The following is an 8,206-nucleotide window of genomic DNA, read 5'->3' on the forward strand; positions in this document are numbered from 1 at the left end:
CCTCCGTCCCATTAAATTTATTATGTTTTTATTTTTGGTTGCTTCGTATTAATAATAAAATATAAAATTTCATTTTATTAAATTATTTATAAATATGAATTCAAGATCACTCATGATTATAATTTATTCTTATAAATTAGACATAAATTAGAATTAAAAGTCAAAACGAGAAAAAGAAAAAGAAACGGAGAGAGGGAGGGAGTACCAACTTAGCATTGTTCTATAATGCAGGATTGCATGTAAGAGCATCTTCAACAGGAGGTGCCAAGAGTGATGCCAACATCTATGTGTGATGTGTCAAGCACTCTTGGGTGCCTCCCTATTGGAGTGGAAATAGTGCTTGAATAGTGCCAAGAGAAGTTGTGAAATTTTGGCACCCTCTTGACACCCCTTTAAATGGCTAAAGTCCAATTTCTATCCAAAATGTGTATATATTTCATTATTCTTTTATTATATTTACTTTTTTTCAAGTCTCATTAGTATAAGAGAAAGCAAATAATTAATTGATGTGGGGACCATTTAGGCACCCTTAGAGGGGTGCGTGCTATTGGAGTTATAAAGTGGCTAAATTTGACATGGAAGATGAGACAATAGAAAAGTAGTATTATTTTTATGAATTGGCATGTTTTGGCACCTTTTGTTAGAGCAACTCCAACTCAACTCTAAAACTCTATTTTAGTGTCACATATAGTGCAAAATCACTTTAACCCAACTCTATAACAGTGTTGAACTTACGCTAAACTTTTAGAGTGACACCAAATTTAGTGTAAAAAGTACATTTGGTGTAAGGTTGACCTAAATTTGGTGTCCTTCATATTTACAATAATTCCCTTACTTTTGTTAATAAAATAAAATTTTCTCTTTATGTCATAGCAAGATTCCTTTTAGTTTATATTAAAGTATATAAAAAAAATCCCTCTTATATCATGCAAAGATTCATTTTAGTGTCAATAGGTTGGAATACATTTCATGGACAGTGTGAGTTTGACACTAAAATAGTGTCAAAATTAGGCTGCACAAAGTCTAAAACTGGACCGGACCGGACCGAAGGACCGGATTTTTTGAATTCATGGACCGGGACTGGACCTGTTATATTCGGTCTTCGTACCGGACCGGTTGGACCGATTACTTTATATTTATATATTTTTATATTTTAAAATTTATTTTCTTATTCTTTTGATTTTAAATTTATAAATTCTTTTGAGTTAACAAAAGTATAGAGATAACATACAAATCTTATATTATTTCAAATAAAAGTAAGTTATAAGTATACAAGTTTTGACTTATTAATATATGACATACACATTTATCATGTAATTTAAAATATCAATCACTATTATGGAGGTATCTATTATTTTTCTTTAACTTTATACTTAGATATAGGATTCAATTTTTCATATCCGATATAGGTAAATTAATTAACGAAATAAAAAAAAAATAATACTAATATAAAGAATGTGGTCCGGTCCTTGATTTTTCAGGGTTCGGACCGGACCGGACCGGAGACCAGATCGGATAGATTCTGTCCGGTCTGGTCCTGGACCGATAGACCCGGTTCGATCCGGTTTACAGGTCTGGACCGGAAAGTTGTGCATCTCTAGTCAAATTACACTATTTTAGTGTCATGGATTGTAGATGATCTAACAAATCCTTTATTAAATGGGGTTTGGTCGTTTAAAAAACTCGATTTTATATTAAGGGTTTGAAAGATGAAACTATCTCTTTTAGAGCTCAAAGAGCTTTTTTTACAAGAAAATAAAACACATACTAGCACGTTTAATATATTTATAAAGATATTTTAGAATGTAATTATAATTTATGTGAACAAAATATATTAAAAGTATGATGATAATAATTTAATAACTAAATTACAAAGAAGAAAATAAAGAGGTGTTTGGTTCGTCACAGTGAATAAAAAGGGGAAAGTAAACGAATGATCTTGAATTGCTTACCTATTTGGTTTTCATTCGAAACGAAATAAAAATTATATGATTATTTTTAATTTCAATATTATATAATTTTACAAAAGCTAAATATATTATGTTTGTACCAATATAATATATTTCATATTTTATAAACTAATATAATTTCTTGATCAAAAATTCATTAAAATTTTACTTTTTTAAGATATAAATTACATCATTTTAGAATTTATATAATTTATTTTTAAATATATATATATATATAATATTACATTTTATTTTATTTTATACATTTGAGATATAGATTATGAAAGTAAAAAATAAGGAAAGGGAAATCAAAATGACCAGTGTTAGGCTCGGGAACACAGAAAAAAATGCCTCGAAAATCCAAATGGTGGTTGCCTATTCCTAGAGGGAAAGATGACAAAAAGTTAGGATGAGTAACGAAACCTATCCCTACATTGGTGTGTAGAGATTGGTGTCATGTGTGTTACCAGAATGCGTCGTACATGTAAAGAGAGAGAAAGAGTTAAAGTACATGTACATGTAAAGGGATAGGTCTGCGAAACCTATCCTAGGGTTAAAGTAGACGGTGCTCGAGTTCTGCATATTTATCATTGCTGTAAACCTCTGAATTTCGGATGAGCATGTTGGTCATGTATCGCTAAAAAACAAGTAAATTTGTTTATAGATATCGAATTTTGTAAGGCATGCACTAACTAGAGCTAAAAAAAACAAGTAAATTTGTTTATAGATATCGAATTTTGTAAGGCATGCACTAACTACTTTTTTAGCTATGTGTTGATTTTATGACCCCATAATTCATTAATGTCCGTAACGGTACAAAAATCCTTGTTAATAACAATTTCTCATCAACAAATTTGTTCATAGCATGTATACCCATGACGTACATTAAAAAGATCCGTTACTTGTAGTGATATGTTCGTGAATATACTTACATTAGAAAATTTGATAATATGTACTTTTTTCGTCACAGTGAGTTGTATAAACGAGAAAATGGGTTAAAAAGAAAAGTAAAGTTATACTCCCTCCGTCTCTTATTATTTTTCCTGTTTGTTTCGACACGTTTGTCAACACCTAATTTGATCGATGATATTTAAATTTCGTATTAGTATTAAATATAAAACTTTATCGTATAAAGTACTTATAAATACGGAATCTAACAAGACCACGCATGAATATATTTATTCTTATAAATAGACATAAATTAGTAGTCAAACGATTATAATGAATAATGTAAAAGTCAAAACGAGAAATGTTTTTAGGCAGGGAGGGAGTATATAAAATGAGTAAAATGGTGGAATTTATATTATTATAGAATAAATATAAAGGAAGAAAGTAATGAATGTAATATTATTTTACATAATTAAAAGTTACTATTTGTGAAATGAATGAAATTGACTGAGACCGTTCCAAAATAGTTATTGCACAGAAATAAATGGGCCGGAATAACTATAAACAACAAATAAGTTGATTTTTTAAATCATAAATATTATATTTTTGTAAGATGTGCATTCTTTTCTCATTTTAACAGTCTTATTTACATTTTATAAAATATGCGGGGTTGGTAAAACTTTTACGTGTAAATATGATTCGTGACATCCTGCATTTTAATCTCAAATGTCAATAATTTAAAGTGACAAGTTCACAAAATAATTTAAATCTAATAATTCTCATTCATAAAACATAATTTCTAATATAATTAGTGATAGTAGTATCACAATCGTAATATTGTAACAATCATTAGTTACACTTATCCATTCAAATTCATAAATTATGACAATTACACCCACGCCAAAACCAATATAATCATTTCCGCTAAACTCTCAACATGGCATCACAGTAAAATAATTTCCTATCAAGTTTATATTAATAATGTTTAGAAATTTAATATATATACAAAATTCTCCTAATTGGATTGAATTAAGTTAGATGAGATTCATGATCAAATTATTGAAATAAATAAATAGAATTGAACTTGCCTAAACGAGTCAAACTCAATTATTATTATGAATGATTCTGTCCGTTTACGTACCAGCGAGATTCATTAACACGTTTGATTAATAACAAAACAAAATACTCAATTTAAGAAAAATGCTTGGAAACATAAAAAAAAAGTTCCTAAAAGTTTCACAAATACACTCATTCAGAATATGAATGATTGTAAATAATGAACTTATATTTTCTAGAAAAAGTTATTTTATATTTAAATTTATTTCATAACTAAGTTCACATATTTCTAGAAATTAAAATAAGTCAAATATAGTCACATAGACCTTGTTTGGGCAAACTATTCCCTCGACTTGTGACACCAGTTAAGCTTGACTTAATTGTAATTTGTATTTGTTAATTGATTTAGTTAATTCACTTTGCATCTTAAAATTTCACTAATTTGCATCTTTTCAGTATCAAACTAGTCATATTTAATGAGAACCTTGTTTATTTTATTTTCATCAAATATTGATCATTATGATGGGTCAGATGAAGTGATTTTGATAATTTTTCAGCGCAAAAATCATTTTTATCCCACTAGCTTTGTTAGGAGTCAATTGGTTCGTGGATTTCTGCTATCAGGTATGTGTTTCATTCATTCCAAACCCATACGTTTGGTTGGATTTTTTATTTACGAAACTCATACCTCAAATTCACAAGGTATGAGATTTTCATATCCAAGGGGGAAGGTTGTTATGAAGTGTGGGTTTGGGAAATTAACTCTTTCGGCATCATTTTCATCTCCATTTATACTATTTTGTTAATGTAAAATGAAATAATGACTCAATAATATAAAAAAATATTAATTAAACTTTTTAAGATCTGTAATAATTAATTATTCAAAAATATTTTGAATTAATTATATTCATTCCACCACCCAACCAAACACATAAGGAATGATACCTCAACCCCATACCACCTTAACCCGATTCCTGATTTCAACCACATACTTTCTTTCGAACCAAACGACTCCTTAAAATGTTGAGATGCTCAACACCTTTAACACGTCTTAGCCGAATCGATAGCCACCCTGTTCCTTTCCGGGAAGAAAGTCAATTAACTTTGATAATATATGAGAACATCCCCGATTATAAAAGTGAACGAGTAGAATTGTTTAGGTGGCATTTAGATATCACTTATACATATTATTTAAAAAATTTAGAACTTCAATCTTATATCTTTTTAGCAAAAAATATAACTAATCATATATTATTGGTTATATTTGTCGAATCAAGTGAATCTTTAGACATAATCTTACATAATTAATAATAAACGTTATAAATAAACTCATTAAAGTATTTATCTGATCTCTTAACAAAACTTTTATATAACAAATTTAGACAATCAATATAGTCAATTATACTTACATATAATTATTTGGCAGATGCTATAACGAATTGGTATGCTAAGAAACCAAAGTTAAGGACCTTTGTAGTTTTAAATAGGGGCGAGCAAAACCGAACCGGGATGGAAAAACCGAACCGAACCGTGTAAATTCGGTCCGGTTCGGTCCTAGTTTTTGAAAATTTCGGTCCGTTCGGTCCGGACCGAATAGACCGAATTAAAATTCGGTTCGGTCCGGTGCGTAATAACATATTTCGGTCCGGAACCGAATAGACCGAATAGCCCAAACAATATATAATTTATATTTATATTATTTATATTTTTATATATTTATAAGTTATAATTATAATATCTTACTTGTAAATTTAATTATATCCATCTTTGGTGAAGTAGAGGTGATTAATTGATATTATTTTTTTAATAATTTATGAATTTAATTTTATTTATAATATAATTTTTTAATTTTTATACAAAGAATTCGGTTCTTTTGGTCCGGACCGGACCGAACCGAAATAATTCGGTTCGGTCCGGTTCGGTCCATAATAGAATTTCGGTCCGGTTCGGTCCGGGAAAAATGGAAATTCGGTTCTCGGTCTATTCGGTTCGGTCCGGTTTTGGACCGAACTGACCGAATGCTTAACCCTAGTTTTAAATGTCAGATTTTCCTATAATATTATTTGACAAACACTGAATTTATAGCGAATATGATAAATCTATACCGAATATGATAAACTGAATCTATAAGATTGTCCCCCTCATGTTGCTGCAAAATATACAAGCTCCATTTTTGTTTCATAACCTTGTCAAACTTTGTGCGGTATGTAAATAAATAAACCGAGTTGATAAAGTAACTTTCACAGGTTTGGAAAGTATGTACAGGCTACAGCAGAAGAGGTACAAGAAACAGACATGAGAAATGGAATGGAATGCGTGTAATAAATACATGTCGTACAGTAATAGCAAACGTTAGACAGAGGAGACAATACTCACTGATCATTTCTAGCTGCAGCTATATGAAAGCAGGTACTTGAAGAAAAGACTCTTGTCTCCATTATCCACCAAGACACTTCAAAGCGAGTTCCCGTCCAATCACATTATTGCGTCTTCAAACTATTCTCACATTTTATACATTCTATACATATACTCCCTCTGTTCCCCGGATTTGTATACCTAGGGGGACGCGAACTCGGCACGCATTCTAAGACGTCCGTAAAACATGTTTTGATAAGGTTTTTTTGAAATTTTTTTTTTCTGAATAAAAGTTTAAATGTTAAATTTTAATACAGAAAAAGAAAATTTTGAAAAAAGATTATAGAATTATGTTTTGCATGCGTCTTAAAATACGTGTCGAACAATGAAAAAAAAACGTATATAATTAAATGGGACGGAGGGAGTACACAACTCTCTTGCATGAAATCTGTTAGGTCCTTCATTTTTACCTGATACTACTGGAGAATGGAGATATCTTTGACCATATGAGAAAATCTTCAGACTTTCACAAAAAAGCAAAGGGCCAGGATATATAGAAAAAGAAACCATGCTTGAAAATAATATTTTTCAGTACTGTATTATTCATAAATGTGTAAACAGATCAGAGCTGAGACTACTTCAGAAGCCTGACCCAAAGTAAATAAAATCACCAAGTAAATCTTTAAGCCTCACAGTTTTTCAAGTTTATGAAGATGGCCTTCAACACATTGATGCATATTCAAGTTTATATAGGAGTATATATACTCCTTCCGTCCCTCTCATTTCTTTACGTTATTTTTCGGCACGTATTTTGAGACTTCTATAAAGTATAGTTCTATCACTTGTTTTTTTTGAAAAAAATTCTAAAGAAAAGTTTGACATTTAAATTTTTATTCAGAAAAAAGAAAAATTAAAAAAATGTAATTGAATTATATTTTATAAGAGTCTCAAAATACGTTCAAACAGTGAACGTAAACAACCTAGAGGTACGGAGGGAGTATGTATGTACTCTATGTCAAACTGGGAAGCTATATGTGTCGAATGCAGAGCAGGTACGTTAAGAAAGTAATGATCACAAGTTTTCGAGATTCTAAAAAAAATAATCAAATGGAGTCCGAGTGCCTGACATTAAAAACGAAAGCAATAGGAGTGAAGTGGGGTCACCTGTTGTTGTTGGAGGGCCTCTTGATCACTTGCTACAGCAGTATCTATATATATGAAAAATTAATCGTGGTTTTTCTTCCTGAGTAGTGCAACAAATACATTAATAATAAACGAAAAATTTTAAATTAGTTATAAGCAACAATCGTTATTCCCAATATTCTTGTCAAATTAAGGGACGTTTAGCGGAGTTTAAAATAAGTGACTTCTGATTTAAAATAAAATAACGGATTAAAAGTGATAAGTAGGTTATGTATAAAAGTGTTTGGATAAGTCATTTATAAGTTATCTAAGTGTTCGGATAAGTTAACTTATAAATTTGTATATTTTGTAATTTCATAATTTTATATACTTATTCAAACAAAAAATATAATACTTCTATTCTGTTAAAATGATGATTAACAATTTTGATTTCTTAGTTTAACTAGAAAAAAAAAATATCCTTCTCGTCTCAAAATCCAAGTTTCTTTAACTTTTTACACGTAATTTAACGAGCATGAAAATATATTTTCAACTAATATTTTTTGAATTTTTTTACTTCTAAATACAAATATAAGACATAAATTTTTATTTACAAAAGAACATTTCAAATAATATTAAACCGAAGTATCTTTTTATACATGTTAAATTACGTGTAAAATGTCAAACCAATATCTATATTGAGACAGGAAGAGTATTAAATTTAAATTATCTTAAATTAAATGTACAAAGAATTTTTAAAAATAAATTATTAAAATGAGTTGCTAAAAAGTTTCTAATATAAAAAATAAGTTTTTAATCATATTATATCAAATTTG

This window comes from Daucus carota, chromosome 1 (assembly GCF_001625215.2).
Source record: "Daucus carota subsp. sativus chromosome 1, DH1 v3.0, whole genome shotgun sequence".
Lineage (NCBI taxonomy): Eukaryota > Viridiplantae > Streptophyta > Magnoliopsida > Apiales > Apiaceae > Daucus > Daucus carota.